Source organism: Anopheles gambiae, chromosome 3 (assembly GCF_943734735.2).
Source record: "Anopheles gambiae chromosome 3, idAnoGambNW_F1_1, whole genome shotgun sequence".
Classification (NCBI taxonomy): Eukaryota; Metazoa; Arthropoda; class Insecta; order Diptera; family Culicidae; genus Anopheles; species Anopheles gambiae.
The window spans coordinates 82,625,201-82,646,001 of record NC_064602.1 but is presented as its reverse complement, the minus strand read 5'-3'; the positions used below and the strand labels follow the sequence as shown (position 1 = coordinate 82,646,001).

General features: G+C 41.3%; 1 long non-coding RNA gene across 2 annotated transcripts in view; it reads right to left on the bottom strand.

Annotated features, from left to right (window-relative positions):
- Positions 1-1,326: 1,326 nt before the first annotated feature.
- The window catches only part of LOC133393931 (uncharacterized), a 28,707-nt gene continuing 9,232 nt past the window's right edge, over positions 1,327-20,801 (bottom strand). For both annotated transcript variants that reach the window (XR_009766510.1, XR_009766509.1), the window contains exon 3: positions 1,327-2,312. This is a non-coding gene — a long non-coding RNA (uncharacterized LOC133393931). The remainder of the gene's footprint in view (positions 2,313-20,801) is intronic.

Here is a 20,801-nt window from a genome sequence, read left to right as displayed (position 1 = left end):
TTGTGTATATTTTACTGAAATTATTTTTTATGATATCAAATTCAAAATATCAAAACATTTATCAAACTTAAACAGTGTTTGATGTGAATTTTTGAAAATAGGTTAAAAATATATCATTTTCACAGGCATCATTAGCGTAAAACAAGTTTGTTTTGGTTCGATAGCTTCACTTGAATTGCAAAACGTTTGCTCTCATTAATGCTCAGCAAGACGGTAGGTGTTTGACTATCGCACCCCTGACAGACGCAGCTGGAAAGCTGAACGGCATCAAAGCAAATCTTCCTTCTCAGCAATAGTAAAGGCACGAGCGCTAGCGGTATTTAAGCACGCATTAAACATATTTAAGAAAAAAAGAAGAAGCACAACAAGCTGCTCTCATCAGCAGCAAGAAGACAGGAAAAAAAGAACAACCCTCCAAAAATCAACTCAGCTCCACATGATTCACAAATAAAAACGTTTAAAAAACGAAGCGCACTAGCGAACCAGCGTTCGTTATGAACAATTTTGTAAATAAATACGTTCCATCACCGCACGTGTTTCACTTGCCCCACGCTGTCTGGCTCGAAAGGCTGAAGGAAAAACTCGCATCCCTGTCCTCCTCCCTTACCACCTCCCAGCAAATCATGCCTGCTTATGTTTTCTTTTAAATCGCAAGCAGTAGAAGCAAAAAAACACCGCCAGAAGAGAGTCCACATTCCCGGGGAAAACAGAAAAGCCCCCCTTCGCTGTGAAAACTGAAAGAAAGACATGAAACAACAACACCGACACCACACACATTCCAGGGGTTTGAGCGAAGCGAGATGGTTTGAGCAACCATTGGCAAGAAAATCGCCATTATGCTCCATGCAGCAGCCAGTTTGCGTGTGTGTGCAGACAGTTGTTTCGGAGTGTGTAACGTTTATTTGCACATTTGGACTTTAAAATAATCATCGTAAATCATATAGACCGTATGGGGTTGGAATTGTTTTTCATGTGGCAAAAAGCGGGAATGCTCCCATTATAATGAGAACTGCCCTGTTAAAGCGTTACCATTCGGTGGAAAGAAGAAGAGGGAGCGTTTTTTTGTTGCTTGCTTGCTTTGCCTTGTTTTGCTTTATTCACCGGCAACCATGATCGGGCCGGAATGATGAAAGATTTAATGACGACTCATTCCCAATCCGATCGCGGGGCAAAAAAAAACACGGAGCAAGAAACATCAGTCGATCTGCAGCTACGGTTTCCAATTTAACGTGAACACTTTTCATCCAGCTTTTTCTTTTTTTTTCCTTTTTTTTTACTTCACCATCCCAGCCGTCCAGTAATTTTAATTACCCATCATCAGCGGTGCAAATTGTTTGTAAATAAATGACTCGCCTCTAACGAGCGGTAAAGCGAAGCCGATCCGCGGGTGGGCCATATGGTTTCCGGCAGTGTTTCGGCAGACAAAAAATGGTAAAAAAACCTCCCTCCCGCGGTATGTGGGATGGTGCTTTGTGTGATGCTAGCGGTAATCGTAGTTGCCGTAGTGCTAAGTACGTTGTTAACCATGCGCAAAGCATGCGTTGTACGACTACCCGCGTCCCGTGTTTACGCAGGAGGTTTGACGCGCAACGGCACAAGGTCATTTGCAGGGATGACAAAGCCGCTCAATAAATGAGCATAAACAGACTACCAGATGGTGGCGATTTTGGGATCAAAGGAAAACATGGTTCAAAAGTAAAGCTTCTAAAAGAAGAGCGTTCAGAAATTATTTATGATTATTATTAGCCATTTTAAGATGAAAGAATCTGAGAGTGTGGCTAGGCACTGGATTGGGCGGGATAAGAAAGAGCGAAGTACTTACACAGATGAAATGTATTAAAGAGTAAGAATGTGTATTAAATAAAAATAAATAAATTTATATAATTAAAGATATAAGGTGAAATACACGTTTAAAAATAATTGTATTAAAACGCCTACATGTATGCAACCATGACAACGAATTTCGCTTAATAGGACATTGGAGATTGGTAGTCAGTTTAAGTTTTTGAGGTTGTTTAGGATTGAATTGCGCCAAAATATAGGCAATCTGCTGTACACTTGAATTACGCCGTAAAACCAACAGCAGCGCCATCTCGAGACGATGAATCAACAACTCCACATTTTACAGTAGCGCCATCTACGTGGTTACGTAGCTAGGCAAATCATGGGATCAAAGGGCGGTGTATTGACTAATAATTAGGAAACATTTGTATGCTAACCGAAAGAGGGGAAGTAAACTAAGCCATCGTACAAATACAATTAATTCATTATTACCTTTGACGTTCACACGTTTTGAAAACGGCATCAGTGGACTGAAATGAAAAAAAAGCGAATAAGAATGTGAGTATTGGTAGACAATAGTAAAATCATGAAAAGGATATTTCCTATAGGTATTTTAACAGTTCCCAAGAGTTATTGAGGGTTATCCAGATTTTTCCATGTTTTTTTGTACGACATTTCGATGAGTCGTGAGACGAGCCCAAACAATACTGGAACCCATCAACGTATCGTGGGAAACCCTGTAAACATAAAATTGCTGCAGGCGCTAGGATACGACCAATTTTCCATTAACGATATTGCTTTGCAAATAACACTTTTCACGAACCGCTTATCCGGCTGAGAAGCAACAAAGACTGTGTCATCCCGTGCATCAATGTCCCCATTTCCCAAAAACTGCAACTGCAGCTGCTCTGTAATCTGTACGCCTCCGTTTTTGGGTTTTTGTTTGTTTCGATTACGCCTCAATTTAAATACAATTTATTTCAAACTGACATTCCGGTAGCTCAAATAATGAAAAATTCGATGTCCAAAAAGAAATAAGCAAACAAAACAATCGCAAATAAAAATCGCATCCCTGCACAGTGCCGTGATAGTGGGCCACCATCACCACCACCGCTCAGTCACAGCGTCACAACCCAAAAGCTCACCGTTCCGTTGGATTAACAGATCGAATCAATCGAAAATGGAATGCATTTTTCACCGAATACCAAACCGATCCTCGCTTCCCATCGCAAGCGGACCCGGTGGTGCGGTCGAAATGGAGTTCGTTTCATGGTAGATTTTGTTTTTCCTTTCCGTTGGAGCCAGTCCCTCTTTTTGAGTGATTTTCAATAAAATGTATCTCTCAAAGCTGCAGCTCGGCAGTGAGTTTTGTTAGCCAAAACGAGCAAAAGACCCCATTTCAAAGGATGCTCCCACAAAAAAAAAAGGAAGTGCTTTTCAGGAAAAACGATTTCCATTCACTACAAATTTGTAGCATCGAACCTAAGCGTTTTTTTTTGCATTTTGTTTCCTCGAAAAGGCACATCGATATGGAGGTTGAAGTGGCGGCAAACCTATTAAACAAATATCAACCGATTTGTTTTACCAATTCACAAATCCTAATTTGCTATCGCTCTGCATTACAGCGTTAAAAGACCGATGCAATGAAACACATAACCCGGTATGTAATTTACTTCTATTCAATTTTGCTCCTCGGCTGGCAATCGATTCATAATTGGCTCCCACCAATATTGCAAAGAATGGTACCGGGAAAAGTTGCCCACCCGTTCCTCCGTCTTGCACCAAGTCGTCTTACTGGCAGCTTCATTTCCGTTAACGAGTTGTGCGCTGGCTGCCAGCTTCATAAACCTTACCTTAGAGCTTCCTCCCCCGGTAGCCGACGAGTGCAATAAAATGCCATTACGATCCATCTACCGGATGGAGTAATAGCTTTAGCATCGAGATCGCACCCTGAAGTTCAGTACCACTCCCTTCCCCCGATGTTCATCGGTCGTTAGCTTATCGGTAGTAACGCCTGCCATGCTGCAGTTGATAGTTATTGCAGGATATTCGGTCGTGGGCTCTGCCCAGTGCAGAGTGAAGGAAGGACCTCGGTCTGCGAAGAAGGCAAATAAAAATGCAGCGAAATCCCAATGTAAACCAGAACCGTAAACCGGTCGTTGAGATGGTGACTATCGGGACCGTTTTTTTCTTCTTCTTTCTTTTGGCCTTATTTATGAACACACCTTTCTTGCGGCGGGAAGAGAGTGCGAGAGATCCGGCAACATGATTCGTTCGATTCGATCAGTTCAGGTATTTCAACCATTTCTGTTGCATCTCTGCCAGATGTTTGCTCAGCGAGCCGGTACACCCAACATCAAGCTCGTAGCTTGAGGCAAAAGCCTCACAAATCGACAATTTATTGATTTATTATGCGATTTTAATACTCGATGTGGCACACAGACACAAACACAGATGCACATACAAACAACACTCACACAGAGCGTGCTGCAATGTCCTTTTGCCCCCAAACCTACCTCCCGTGCATTCCTGGATAGGATGCAGAGCAACGAGTGGCAACGACTCGAAGATTTCACTGCCTCACGCTTATCCGTGCCTGTGCCGAGACCGTGCACCTGTCAAGGGAAGAGATCGTAGAGAGCGCTCAACAGTGCCGGTGAAAGGCACCATCGAACGTTGTTGTCGTCCGTGTCGTTGCCAGCTTCAGCGACACGCCAGCCAGTGGTTCGAGCCGGTACGCTTGAAGAGCTTTATTGATTTCGTGTTTTATGACTGGTAATTTGATGGATTTCCGTTTCGGGTTATCCTGGTCCCGGGGCTTTCGTGCGCTGGATGGTCAAGACGAGTGAGAGCTCTTGAGCTTCATTGCTCGGCTTAAGATGGCACCGTACTCAAGGGACGTGATGGCATTTTCGGGATATTTTGGGGTTGATATTGAAGGCAGCAAGAGGATTAAAGTGGCGAATTTATGCAGCCAACAGATGTTGATCAGTTGAGGGAGTTTTTAATTTACAAATATTTTACGAACAGTAGTTCATTTATCATGGTTTTACTTGCTTTTTTTCATACACTTTGCCAATAGCACAGTTTTTTGACCGTTGTTCTTATCAGATTTTATTTAATTAACAATCGTTGCAGTCTGTTTCGGAACTCATTAAAGGACGTTTGTTTCAATTTATTCTCTATGATACAAAACATTCCCATCGCAGTAAAACGCCTCTCATTTAAATCGAAACAAATGCTCTACCACAGAGTTTCTCTGCCACCAGAAATCTTTCGGTCCCGATAGCATCACTCATAAATATTCCTGCCAGCCGCGCCATATCGTGCTGGCCAGAATAATTCTCCCGCTGACCTGACGTCACGTCGACACCGACGTCCGCCATTTCTCAACAGTAATAAATGTTAATGATATTTGTGACCGACCCGCACCAATCAACGCGCAGGAAGGTTTATTTCCATCTCCCGCTGCGGGAGCTGGCGAGAGTCCCGGCCTTTCCCAATCGGGGAACGTAAAGTTGGATTAATTTGTTTTAGCGACCGGATTCAGCGCCGGATGATTTAAGACCGGTTAATGATGGCGAGAAATATTCGCAGCATAATTTTACACAATTAACGAACTCAAGCCGAGCGCTTAAAACCTTTGCATGCAAACGGGGATTATAAACTTTTTTTTTTGTTGTACACCATCCCGAAACAGTACGTCAAAGTAGGGTTAAAATCTGGTCGAGCTCAGTTTATGGTGTAAAAGCAGACAGTTTGTTTCATGGCAGAAAAAAATCATTGTTTTTAATTTTAAATTTAAACCCCTCTCACGGGATGAGTTTTTTGTTGTTCACGGCATGTGTATTTTTGGATTTTTTCGACACCATTGAAGTTGTATGCTTACAAAAAAGATAATATTATATTATTACGATTGCATTGCATTGTGAATCTCAAACCGATATTTTTAATATTGTGCAGCGGCTAGGCCATATTTGTAAATAAATAATATTATTATTTTGAATAATTTGCATAGCTTCAGGCGTCTAACGGATTGTTAAAAGTTGTAATTGTAATCTGATTAAAATTAAATTACAATTCTTTTAATTATTTCGATAACATCAACATAACAGAGCATAACATAGAAATGTAAGCATTTCAGCAAATCTACTCATCTATAAACCAACCATTAAACGTCGCTAATCATACCAGTTCCGAATAGAAGTTTAATTATTTGCTTTATTTGCTACTCATTGCAGATACACTACAACATACTTCAGACAAAAGTCTGAGCGAATTGCATTTCTCATAATCAATGACCAAGTAATTCCAGGAAAAAGTGATTAATAAAAGCATAAGCTATAAACTTGTTCCAAGAAGCGTCCACGAACACACAGTCTGTCTACATTTAGGCGCATGACATTCTCCGTATTGGACCAGTCCCGTGGTACAGTCGCTAACTCGTACGATTGAACTACATTGGTGGACTCAAGCCTCGTATCGAACATATCCTCCAAATCTGTCTCATAAATATCACTGAGTGTTTTATCCTAATAGAGTTATTGATTTCTGACTAGGATCAGCCGAATGTAGTTTTCAGTGTGTGATAATTATTGCAGCTAAACTTTTTTTATGTTCCAACTTGCGAAACGAAACAGTCTTCAAACGAGACCTTTGATTAAACAAATTAAATTTAAATTGAGTACAATTCTACATCATGGTCTGTTTGACTTTTGAAAAACAAAATTAAGCTTTCCTCATAATAAAGTTATAGCAACCATTAGTTATCCTGAATCTAATTCCTACTCGAATCAGACCATTCACGCTATAAATCAGACTCTCAGACGAAGCAACAAATCAAAAACACGTGAAACCCCATACGAAACTGACAGCCAGCAAGCAGGCACAGTATCCGACAGCATATCCGACGCTAGAAGAAACTTTTCCAAACAGAAAGACGCTTCCGTCCGTTGCGTCTGTGAGTCGTTATTAAATACCAGCACTGCATCATGCACTGCAACTCCACTGTGTCCGCACTGACCGGTGACAGGGATGAAATGAACAACAACGGCTTCCCGCGTAGCAGTAGCAATATTTTAAAACTCGTTTCCATTTCGCTTGGTAACTTTCAATCACGAGCGCCCACTATCCATCAGCCAGCGGCTGGCACGAGCCACAGGGAGGGAGCGAAACACGAGTAATGCTTGCTGCCCATTTATCAAAGGTCAGCAGCGCGCAGGAAGCTACCGGGTGCACCGGCACCTAAGCCACTCCCGGGGCATAACTTATTCAATCAGAGAAAATAGTTCCGTATCTGATGCCGGTGGTAGCCCCGAGCACTTGCACGGCTGCCATCGGAATGCATTGCACAATGCAATGCCGTCTGTGCTTGGCTGCTTGGGTACAGCATTCTTCCCCATTTGCCCTCCAGCACGAAATCTGTTTCCCAAGACGATACACACAATGAGCCATTGGACAAGCAAAACATGTGCAACATTAAAATTCCTGCAGCGTTCCTTTGTTCGGCAGTGGCAGTGGGTTGTACGGGAATCGGTACAAGTCGCCCGTACGCTATGCAAAAGCGCTTGCCATCGTTTAGAAACCCGCACCCCTTTTTGGTTCAATTTTGGAAAAAGGAGCTCACAGGGCTGGAGATAAAAAAATAAAGCAACTCAAACTAAACTCTGCCAGTTGCCCGCTTTGCCCAAGATGGTCGAAAAACGGTAAAACTTTAGTTCAAAATGTAACTTTCCCAAACCCCGCCAACCACACAGGGAGTGACTTCGCTACTTGTGGCAAACGGCTTCGACCCAGCTCGACACTAAGCCGCTGTATTCCATCGGGAGGGCGTGATGGTGCACGGTAAATGGAAAACGCGTGTAACTGACTAACCCTACCAGTACGCTCTCGGCAGCACGTAGGAAAACTTATTCATATCACTTGTGCAGAAGCTGAAGCCCCCATGCACTTCCATGTCGGATATTCGGGTGAAGGCCTTGAGGGCGAGTGAAGCGATTGCAGTGCCCGTACAGATAAGTCCATGTGGGAAATTGCTGAGGTAGCCACAAAATAAATAGGTAACAAACAGAAGAAAAAAAGACTACAGCAACCGGAGAAACAATCCCTTCCACGAAGCCACAAACACAACCACCCCATAAGGCCGGTAGCTTTGCGCAGAGAGCGAGAGAAGGAGAGATTATATGCTTGGCAGCAAAATAAAACGGAAAGAGCAAGCTGTGCTTGCCCTATTGCCAGGAATGCATCGAACGCTTCCGGATTTACTTTTTATCCATCACGCCGCCCGCCGGCCTGAGGTTGGTGCGGGCGGGGGAAGATTGTAATTCAGCAAAAGTTTGTCGGCGCAACATCGGGTGACATACGAGACCGTTGCTGGTGATCTTTTTCTATCCTTTTTTTTTTGTTTTTGGCCCCTTCCATCCTGTGCCCCCGAGGGGTGAAGCGTATATTTGGTTTGGCAGAAAGTGCTGAACGGTATTTAAAAAAGAAGAAAAGTAAAAGAAGGTCATGTACAGTGCATGTCCCCCTAGGGTAGGGGTGGGGACTATTTTTCGGCTCACATGTAGGCCATGATGCTGCGATGCTAATGTATTACATGCAAACCCTCGGGGCTTTGAGTGTGTCTATTTATGCATAGCGCTGTCGAGAGAGAGAGAAAAAAAAGGTCATACTTACACAGGGGCTCGCGGGCAGCACCGGCTGTCAGGGGCCAGGCGGGTGCTGATCATGTTTTGAATATTTTCTGATAGAGCATGTTTTGTCCTTCATCAATTTTGTCAATGCACGGGGGATCTAGGGGAACTTGGCTTTACTGCCTACGTTTGCGATAATCGATTATTGCGAATGAGACACACACTTGCACACACAGGGTGGATCCGCTGTAGATGGGGCAATTAATTTTCCCATTTCCTCTATTCTAATAAGAATTGCTCTTGAGATAGTGGAGTAATCAAATACGAAACAAATGAGCTTTTCGTTGGATCGGAATGAGCTTTTCTTTTTTATTTCTGTTCGGGCGGAGCAACTTAGATTGTTACGCAAAGATTGTTTATTTATTACTAAAACATGCGTATAAGTTTTCTTGGATAAGTATTGCCATACCGATTGACTTTCATTCCATTTTTGTTTGAAAACTTATTGTTTTATTGGTAAATTACATATAATACAGAGACTTGCTCAACTAAAGAATATTTCAATTAAGAATGTTTAGCCTTTTTAAGAATTTTACGATTTTTTACCATAGGAATTCATTAAAAAAATGACTTTTGCAGCATTGATCCTATCTGTTCAGCCAGACCATGCACAATTGACCAGAACAAACAGGCCCTACTAATCAGATGGGATAGGAATTACATCGGTGTTTGTCATACAGGGTTTTCACGATTTATTGGTCAGTTCCTATGATTTTTTGGTGCGTTCCCATCAATTTTTAGTTCCCGTAGATTTTGGGTTCGTTCCCACAATTTATTGGTATTTTCTAATTGGATATCAATACAATTGGACCAAAAACTTCTGGGAAACGGCCAAAAAATCGTAGGAAGGCACCGAAAAAAAAAAATGGGAACCCATCAAAAATTGATGGGATCCAACCAATAAATCGTGGGAAACCCTGTATTGCCAATAAATAAGCAAAAGTACTATACAAAATATACAATTTTCGCTACAAAAGATATCTTATTTTGGACCTTATAAAACAATATTTTATCCACAAATTTAATGAAATGACTAATGCTGACGTCAGCACGCCATTGGATACGATTTGATCCGAAGTACTATCAACATTTTATTGGGGTTAGATAACCTAGGACGTCGAGTTGCAATGCGATATATTTGTGTGATGTTATATTTAAAATCCCATACAAATATTTCAACAGACGTCCAATAAATTTGCATCCGATGAAGCACTGACACCAGCCTAATAGTGAGAAAAACAGCCTAAATATGACAGTCGGAAATAACAGTGTTGCCTTATCAAACAATCATAAAACATACAAAAGGCGATATCTGATAGGAAACACTATGAATTTATTAAAAATCCTAATAAATGCTCAAATTGTGTATAAAATTACTAATTAAAAAGTAAAGAAACAACACATTTTACCAAGTATAGACACTTGGTTATAATACCTCTAATTCAAACAAAACATAATTTATTTGATAAAGTGTATACACCCAAACTTTATAACAATAAATGATGAAATGTTGCATCAATGCATTCCTAATAATCATAAAGAAAATAACAAAATCCCCGTATATTATTACTCTGCAATCAATTTTGAACATTCAATCCACATTCATTCAGCAACTGGAGCAAACATACTAGCGCCGGTGCAACGGTGTTCTACTCCATCCGTTCATCTTAATGGACTACATTACGATAATGCACGTAAATGGGAATGCTATTCAGGCAATAAATCGGCCGACCATTCCTGCAATCAAATGCTGCTTTCCCAAACGCTGGCCGGTAACACGCAACGCAATACAAACCGCCAAGACGATTGGATGCGAAGGCAAGGGCAAGGCTCAACCTTCAAGCAGCAAAGCCCACCGAACGCGTCAAACATTTCCGGTATTTTGTTTGAGAGTGCGGCCCTGCTGTGTATTGCCTTCGCTGTGTGTGTGTGTGTGCAAAGATGCTAACCGCTCAAACATCGAATCGAAAACCAAATGGCAGATCCATTTACATCAGGCAACCGATGCCATGTTTACTGCAACGACCGGACAGCAAGAAGGAAAGCTTCTTGAGCGAAGAAGGCCACGCGCTCTATGACAGCTTAGGGCAGCGTGCGGTCCGCGTCCAAGTGGTCCAAGTGGTGTTGCATTCACTTCCGGGCCAGCTTGCCGTGCACAAGTGCTGCACAGATTCTCTCGTGTTGTGCGTAATGCTCACCGTAATCACCAGAAGCCCATCCACCCGACCCAGCACTAAAGTGGAGGAACGTGTGTGTGTGTGTGTGTATGTATCCTGCTGCCATAATTTGCAGATTGCAGACCAAGCTCCCTAACCAACAGGATGGGCACACACATACGGGCGTGTGCAAAGCTCCTGGAATGGAGTCGGATTTGGTTGCCTTGCGGCAAACAGGACCACACACACACGACCTTTCAGCAACAACGCTGCCGGATGTACATCGTCTGTCGAAATGTGTAGCATGTTGTCGTTGCGGGTGCTTTACATTTGCCTAATCTTGTTTCCCCAACCCCGCAAGCGTGACGCTGATGAGTGATGAGCTTGAGCGCCGGAGTGAAAGGGCAGGATTTCTATTAACCCACTGCATCAAATTATGTGCTGTAAATATTTATGACCATCTTCCCGAAACTGTCACGGCTGGCGTCAGTGGGAACCGTGGGTGAGGGTTGCTTGCAGTCTTAAAAACAAAACCGTGTACAACCTGTTTCTTCGGTCGAACGGAATTGCTGTCTAAATAATACGATTGTCCATCACGCTCCCCGGGCAAACCCATCCGGAACAAACGAATATTTACGACCCACCACGGATGAACCTACTGGTTTCGGTTTATCAACTTTCTCCTAATCGGTGTACCGAAACAGCCCTTGCTCTTTCTCTAGCCAGTGTCTCGGTTGTTCGCCCCCCAGTGGATATGCTTTTGACAGCTTGTTCGACCGAAAGTCAGACATTCTACCGGCAAATTTGGCATCGCCCGACGAGAAAAGTGGGCGTGAGGAAAAAGAAAACAAGCATCCATACACATGTGAAGCCTCTTACAGCGAAAAGGTCTACGATGCCCTCCGAGCTGAGCACAGAAACCTGCACGGAAAGGTTCAACCATTGCCGCACGGCCCGCACAGTATTTGCCCTTTAACCTTCTGCACCGGGAGAGCACGTGGAACCATTGTACCATTGGAATGGAATGAAAAGTTTATGGTTGAGTTATGCCATTCATCCACCGGGGTGCACGGGCGTGCATATTCAATACGGTCGTGCAATACAATTGGAAGCTAATAAAGAAATACAAACCGGGCAGTGGGTGGGAGGGCAGATTCAACAAAACAATTCAACATGGAACAGAAGTTCTTTTGCATCGGGTAGAGTGATCGAGTGCTGTGCGCTGATAGGAATCGTTTCGTTGCTTCGCGTAGTTATGCTTCTACGAATCTGTCAAGCGTGTTGTGCAGCAGCCAACGAAAGTTTAATTACGCTTTTCATTGCTGCCCAGTGAGATATGTAATCGTGTTGGATTTAATCTCGTTTCTCAATCTCATTGATATGGAGAGCAATATGAAGAATAAACAGGAAGGATAATATATATTCCTGGTAGTGGATATATGCTGGCTAGTCATATGTTCCATATAGTTATTAAAATCGCCATAAACTGATGATGAAATGTTCGTTGAAACATATTTGTAATAAATATGAATATGTTTTACTTATTGCATAGCTTCAGGCGTTTCAGGGAAAATACTCCTAAATGTTTGCAAAAGCTGTTATTTACAAAAACATTGAAATGAATATCTATTTATTTGCTATTTATTGTATTTATATGTATTTATAGGGTTAATAATCATAGACAGTATGTTTGCTCCCTTTTAAATTTATCTTAGTTAATTTAACCAATTTAAATTAAGCGACAAAGAATTCCTGTAAGTCTGTTATAACCTAAATGCTCCCTAGCGAACAGGATGAGCACACACATACGGACGAGTACAAAGCTCCTGAAATGGAGTCGGATTTGGTTGCCTTGGGGCAAAGAGGACCATCTTAGTTAACATATTTAAATTAAGTGACAAAGAATTCCTGTAAGTCTGCTATAGCCTAAATGTAGTCTATTCAGGACTGTTTCAAATAATTTTGTTATGGTTCCATAAACATTTATAGAAAATTGTTGTTTGTAGCTTCAAGAAATATGTCTTTCTAATGTATTTTTGTAAGTTTAGTGTACAATTTGTTTACCTAAATTTTCTACTATGATTCGGTGCAGTATACTTTGACAAATCAGCATTGGACACTCAGGGAGAACGAGATTTTATTGAACATTCTAAACAACCTTACTATAATGTTAGCCTCATCAATACCCTACAGTTGTAAGCTATGCTATACAACTTATATAATATTACAACGCATTAGGGCTCCATTACAAAAGCGACCTCCGTTAACCGATTAAAATTCAAAACAATACCAAACTCACCATTTACAGCAATCCTTCCAGTTCCTTGCTTACACTTGCTCATTACTACCCGGTTCGGTTATTGCAGCAGTCACCGAACCAATATTTTAATTGAATATATTATCTTGATTAATGCATTCCCCGGTCCCATTCCTACTGCTCACTCCACACGTCCCCAAATCGAAGGCCATCATCGTTCCCACGAACGTTCCATTTTCGTGAACCAGCGTTTCGGAAGCGGTGCGCTGTCATTAAGCTCATTTCTTTTCACCGGCGCAGCTATGAATACGCCCACCAAATATGTTCGAATCGAGGGCTGACACGTGAAAAAGGAGGCAGTGTATCAGGAAGCTTTCCAGGGCAGTTTGTGATAAGATAACGACGATGGGTACATCAAAATGATAAGGTTGATTGCTTTTACTGCTGGATGTTGTTTTTTATTTTCCTGTTTTATGATTTTGTCCATTAACTGTAACTGGTAACATTCCAGCAAATGATTCCACCTCAAACTTATGTTCTGATAGATATTTATCAGATTTCAGCACGTTATTATTTTTAACTATAATCACAAATCACAGTTTCACTGTACCACATTTTTGTTAAGAAATTTCTTAGAAAATCAACGTACCGAATAAATCTCAACGTTAGCAAGAATCGTTCGTACGGCTGTTACAAAACGAGAAATGAAATTGTCCCCGGTATCAATTATTGGAAGTTTCAAGAACACTTTTACCACACCGCCACTGATCGATATCATCATGACCCTTTCGTCGAACTATACACAACCGTCCTTTCAGAACAGCAAAGCGCGCTTCTAACTGATACCTTTCCGAACCCGTATTCGCAAAGGGAGCAAAATTGTTGCCGATCCGGCAGTCAAACGCTCCTCGCCCTGGAAGGATGCATTCACTCGGTACCTCATCGCTTCAGCCCAACTGTACCAAGGGCAAAAGTGTTGCATCGTGCAAATCGGTAACCTCAAATGAGACGCAATAAATCGCTTTCAATCACAGCAATAATTTCAACCCACTTCAACATTTCCGATCGAACGCTCACCTGGCACCGCTCAACCGAACCACTCACAATCGAACAGGGTCGGTGTGCACCAGTGGTGCAAAAGCTACCAACGCTATTTGTCCTAGGACGATCGACTGGGAAAATAGGATACGTTACGTGAATGGTCCCGAGAGATGTGGCGAACACCTGCCAGTGCGAGTGCCTGGTCGAGCACTTTGTTGTTCTACGTCTGGACGGTAGTGTCAAGCGCGGCGAAGGTCAGGTGAGTGTGGTGGAATGAAAGAATCGATTGTTGGTAGCATCGAACAAGTGACTCTACGGTGATTTTTACACCTGTGACTCACAGGAATTTTACTCTCGGAATTTATTCGTAGAATAAAATAAAGATTATTAGTCTTTATCAAGATAACAGGAAATATGAAAGATCAATTCATGAACGAGAAATAATTTTATAACTTAAGACGAGTACAACAACTTCATGTTTAATAAGTTTAATAATAAATACGATTCAATTAGGTACGAGGTATCAAATAACTACAGTTATAAAACTACATATCAACTAATCGTTTGAATACAAGAACCCCCCAATAGCAGCAGTAGAGCTCTGCAATGATTGAGCTCATCCAAGCATAGATCTTTGATTTCAATAATCATTTCGACACAGCAGCTATTATAACAATCACTTCATCCATCTCCTTTGCCTAATCGTCACATCATCAAATGCATTTAATTTACGTGAAACGATAAATTACTATTCATCTGGCAATATGCTGGTAAAAAATGTAGAACGAACCCACTCCTATCAACCATTTCGCCGCATCACCAAATCCCACCACTATCAATCATTCTGTAACCGAACACTTCATTACGCCACTCATCGTAGCGAAGCCGCCGAGCGAAAGCGGTACGAATCCTTCCTTCAATATCGCATCAAGAAGCTAAGCCTTTGCCGTTCCTCACCGAGTGGCAATTCCGCGACGATGATAAGTGAATGTAATTGTTCGAAAGGATTACAATCGGTCCCTGGACTCCCCCGCCCCGGAACACGACACGAACGGGCACCCCGGGCACGACCGCTCACAAAACCGGTGGGCCAAGACGACACATTGTCGCATCGGTTGTAATGAAGATTAATCGATTGGTCCCGCACGGTCGCATTTCGGTGACAGTTTGCCGAGGAGCGGACTGATGGATCGAGGACCGGGACACGGGTACCGAGAAGAACAAACTGAGCGGAAAATGGATTATCCGAGTTTGAGCGATTTCAGCGAAGAATGGAAGGACATGTCTATTAAGTACGATTGTGTCATCGAATAGAATTTGGTTTTGGAACTCAACTTAAAAAAAAACAATCGTGTGAAGTGAATAAAAAAAATATTGAATATTTGATATTAATTTGATTTTAATAAAACCAATTTGCTAAGCAAGTGTCATTGCGCTGTGAGTTATAAACGCCTGAATGTATGCAATGGTTGTTCCTAGCAGCAAGAATAATTCGATAAATAATGTCACACAATTTATTAATCAAACAGACCCTTTCTGGCACTTAATATCATATTTAACACAGATATGTAACGCTTCTACCGATCACACAATGATACATTCTGCAATGCATCAAGTATAACTTTAGGGGCTTGTTGTGCACTCACACTTACCCATGATAAAATGAAAAATAAAAACCCAATAAACACACTAAACTTATCTTTTGCTGACTATATTTGTTTGTTAAATAAATAACCTGTAGATGACAAACACTCGAAGCGAATATTTTGAATATTTATAGATATTTTTTTAATGACAACTAGAATTTTCAAATCATGCCTTATCGCTTTAAAAATAATGCAAAAGTGCACTATCGCCAACTCATACCAGTCGTCGTGAAACGTTCGTTTTAAAGAGCAACTGAAGGACCGTTGACAGAAGTATCACAGTTTGCGACTCGGGACATGTCGCATCTACTCATTGCACTGATCTTAGTGAAGTAAATATGTTTACAATGTTTTATGGATAAAATGCATTCGTATGTACAAATGTGTTCTGTGACTTTGCATAAATGTTTGGAAAGTTTATTCCATTCTTTCAAACCATCACCGCCATCATGTCGAACGTTCTATTCATTTCTCCTCCTGTGTTTCTTGCTTACTACCGTCAGTGAACTATCTCACTGACAGTCTAGCACTAACACCCTCAGTAGCTAAAGTGCACACAGATTGCTACCTTCCGGGCATAAGAAAGCCCCGTATGCTGCCTATTCCTTGCGTTTCGCTTTCTAAAATCGGGTCAACCGCTGTTTCACAAGAGCTCCACTTTTGACTTCATAACGCTACGCCCTTGTTGGCCTTCAGATTCTTCCCGCACGCTTAATAATAGAGATCGAGGGGACCATTTTTGTTTTGTCTTTTCTTAGTATTCTTTTATCACTAGTTTTCCTTACACTGGTGAGCGTTCGGTCCATTTCCTTCGGGCTATAATTCCCGCTAAAGAACCTATACTTCCCATGCACGCATCATTGCATTTTTACAATCTTTCTCGTTCCCTTTCTGCTACATCTTGCTTTTCCTTTCTGCTGCTGCTTTTATTCAAGACCGTGGCTTATTAGTTTGCGTTAACCTTTCCCTCCCTTTGCTCATGGCACTGTGGTAGGTAAAGGAAAGCACGAACGTAGCATAAAATTTTCCTTCCCAAATGATCCTTTACCCTGCTATTGTTTCGAGAAGATCCAGGAGGAAGGTGGCGCATTCGGTGCGAGAAGGAGCAAAGAGCGGTGCTGTACATGTGCTGTGCTCTAGATTCTGTTTCTTTTTTAAGCTCGCCAGTGCGCTGCTTCTTTGCAGCTTCCAGCCGCTGGCGCTGTAGCATTTCCTGGCCGCAAAATAGGTCGCCCAATATCGATTTTGTCCCGCGGATGTGAGACATCAGATGAAAAATGTAGGGTAGACCGCGCTTTTATACAAAACTGCAGCACGGATGAAAACTAGCCAATGCAATGCATAAAATTGTACATTTTATCAGCATTTTTATGTTTTTTTTAATAGAATAAAAGTATTAAAGCTGATGGGGACGCCTAGTCTTTTATGACATTTTCAACACAGCAATCGTGATTCTGTTCTTACTCCAATTTCATTGGATGAGTCACATTAAATTATACAAAAAACTTAACCTGTTATATATTTCAAGTTTCTACTAACAGTTTCTAAAATAAAAAAAAAACATGATATAGTCAATCAAACGCAATCTCTTAATACCAACACATATAAGCAATCAGAAAAACCAAACCTTTTGATTGATTTTTTTACATGATCTATGAGAACAGGTTCATTTATTTCGCACACAGTTTTGCCTATCGCAAATTGAACGATCACGGACTGACCACCGGCGCCCCAAAAATAACCTAAAAACATGAACGAAATTATTAGCTGTCCTGTTGCATCCTACCCGACCCTCGGAACCATCAAAACCATTATGCCAACTTCACTTAACCCTCCTCTTCCTACACTTTCCGCGGGGTTTTAATCCCTTTTCCATTGTCTTGAAGCCCTTTCAACTTTAAGCCCCGAAACTGCTCCTTGATCGTGCTGTCTGTTCCGGAAGGATGCTGCCGTGCCTTCGGCGAGCGAAACATAATTAATCTTATTTTGTTTCGCTACCTACCGGACCCAGCATCATTATCGCTCGGTGCCATTGTAACGTTTTCTTCAGATTTTTCTCATTTCCTTTGAGTGATTTTTTTTTTTTTTGCAATAGAAAGAAAAATCCCCAAAAGTCTCTTTACAGCATGGACGAAAATGATAACACAAAAACACAGCCCCAGTTTTGGTCGAATGAAGCGACCTTTCTCTTCCTTGGTGCAAAAGTTTTGAGCCACAACTTTCAACATTTCCTCTCCACAGCACCACCGTTTGGAATCGTGTGGAAACGATTCACTAGCGAACTTTCAATCTTCAACGACAAGAGGCTTTTTGTTCGGAATTTATGTGATAATTTGGTCAAATTTATACATAAGCCGATTCTATGCGCAACCCTTGCCATCGTTTTCTCGAAACCGAAACCGAAAGCAAGCGGATGAACTGGACCCTTTTCTTTTTCGCTTTTCTTTACTTTTTTTTCTATAACACAGAAGAATGTTAACTCCATAGGGTACAGGAAAGCATTCTCGTTTTCCGTTCATTGAACCGTTGAACGCATAATAATAAGCTGCCTTATTTTCTCTCTACTGCTGCCAGCAATAGGAAAGCTTTTAGGGGTGAAAAATGAATAATTACTTCGGAATTGATATTCGCACAAGCAGGCAGACGGCAGGCAGCAGGCGTGAAGCACAATTTTGCATTCATTTAAAAACTTTTTTAATCACGATTAAAACCATCGGTTAATGGTTTTCAGTAGCCACTTGGAGTGTGCTTTATGTTTGCTAAAGCCGTGCGTCACGCGCATTCGCACTTATTTTTGATTAATCACTGAGAGGGGTTTTAGTTCAGTGCTTTGGAAAACAAATAATAAATTTTATACAGCTTCAAGCAACTAACACGAGTGATAGTTCAAAATCACAAAGATGTGTGATGAAGACCACCAGGCTTACTAGCATTAACGTTAAAACATACAATTAATATAAAATATCTTTAAGCTAAAATTATATCAAATGCACAAAACCTTATCAAAAAGTACCAATTCGTTTTAGTTACTTGTTTACCACCGTCAGGGTAACGATCCGTCACAATTACCTTCCCAAATGGAATAGCGGCTAACCTTTCGGTTTACCACAAAGCCCACGGCATTAAAGATGAGAACTTATTATGCATCCCTCTCGGAATCCGGCACAAGCTTGGCGATGTTGCTTGTCTACTCAAACGCTTCACTTGCACACTAAACGATCTCCAAGCTTCAAACGGGCGGGATGGGTAGAGTTCGAACCATTTGCCCAGACCCCATCCCATGCTGTGTTTGGGGCCATATGTAACCAGTTTTATTATTTCCAACTACGCTCAAGCAGCAAAATAACCTCACAACAAAGCTAACAGCATGTTACGGAAATTATTCGCGCATGTTGTGTTTTGTCCTTCGCGTGTGTTTCGTTGTTCGAACAAGAATATTAATAATGCGTACGCACAACAAAAACAAAAAGAAAACTCCAACAAGCGCTTTACAAAACTGGGCTCATTTACTTCTTCACACAGTTTGCTGTTTGTGTGTCTGTGACCTTTTTTCCATTTCAGCTAGCAGCCTCGAATCGAACAAAAAAAGACATATTGTCACCACGCTGTTTTTCTGCCTCCAGTGCTCCAAGCAATATATATATATATATATATATATATATATATATATATATATATATATATATATATATATATATATATATATATATATATATATATATATATATATATATATATATATATATATATATATATATATATATATATTTTTTTTTTTTTTTTTTTTTACTTTATAAAAGGTCCCAGAAAAGCCGGCCGTCAAAGAGGTGCGTGTGTGCACTATAAACAAAGCAACAAAATTCCCACCGTAAAAGGATCGCAACGGCGTGAATTTCATCCACTGTTGGGGAGAATGGAGAGCAAATAAAAGGCTGAAAGTTGCTTTTCGCTACAGCAGCAGTACGGCTTATAGCACGAAATGCGCAGAGCAAACCGCCACAAAAAAAACATGAAACCCACAGCGGTGGAAAAACAAATCTTAACCTGTAGCACGTAAATACGTTCTGGCGTGAAATTGATTTTTCCAGACAGTGCCAGTTGTTTGCTTTGTTCATTTTTACCACATTTTTGCTTTTGCTAAACAAAACATTTGAACTTACATGTTAAAAATAACACTGCAATAAAATCCAGGTTAAAAAAAACAAGCTGTAAGCTATTACTTTTCTTCTATTCTGAAAGGAAGCTAGATCATTTGTTCTAATTCCTCCATCTAATTGCAATGGACACAACGTTAGACGCACAGAGCAATTTGCTACCAGAGCTTGCGTCCCCATGCCAAGTGAACAACCATGCGCCTCCACTGAGCTCCTTTTCCATTCAAATGTTATTAAGATTGGCATCCCAATTTCTTGCCCTCAGTTCACCCCAACCCATTCACATACACACATACACATACACTCAATTTGCCAAAGCCACTAACTATTCAAACTTTGCTGAAACGTTCCCAACTAGGTCATGTGTTGCCGAATGCGCAGCAGCAGCAACAGCAGGAGGAACATATTCGAGGACAAAGCGATAAATTCTCGATAAGATCGTCTTGGAGATGGGCTCCAAAGTTCTCCCTCCGAGAGCGCTGCTTCACCGGTGCTGGCACGCAGAATGGCAACGCAATGGTTTGGCGTACACACGGTAACCATTAATCAACCTTCACCGTCTAACCTTCCTCAAAATGGTGCCTGCCTGACGAAGAAGTGATGCGATGTAAGCGAGATTTTAATTAACTTGCTCACATGGCTAAGCGAGCGTGTGGAAGAAGAGCGCGAGGGCTCGGCAAAACGGATTTACTTTAAGCTACCCAAATTAAGGTGATAGTGTTGGAGAGGTTTAGAGTTTCATATCCTTGGTGGTTTATTAACTAGTCCTAGGTTTAGTAGCAAATGGAGAAGAAAATTAGTATGTCTTGTACTGGCAAGACTTGCAGGGATACCAAATTATTTCACACATAGTTTCTTATCCTATTGAAATAATTAAGTAAATTTATGCTAGATTTACAATATTTACTCACAAGTTAACTTTAAATGTATATACTTCTCATAAACTCTCACTTCTATTTAAGTCTACGACACGTGCGAAATGTCGCAAGCTAGGCAGAATGAATCTGCAAAACTCTTGCCATCGCCCTCAAGATGAATGTGCCTGTTGCACGCCTTCAACAAGCAAGATGCCA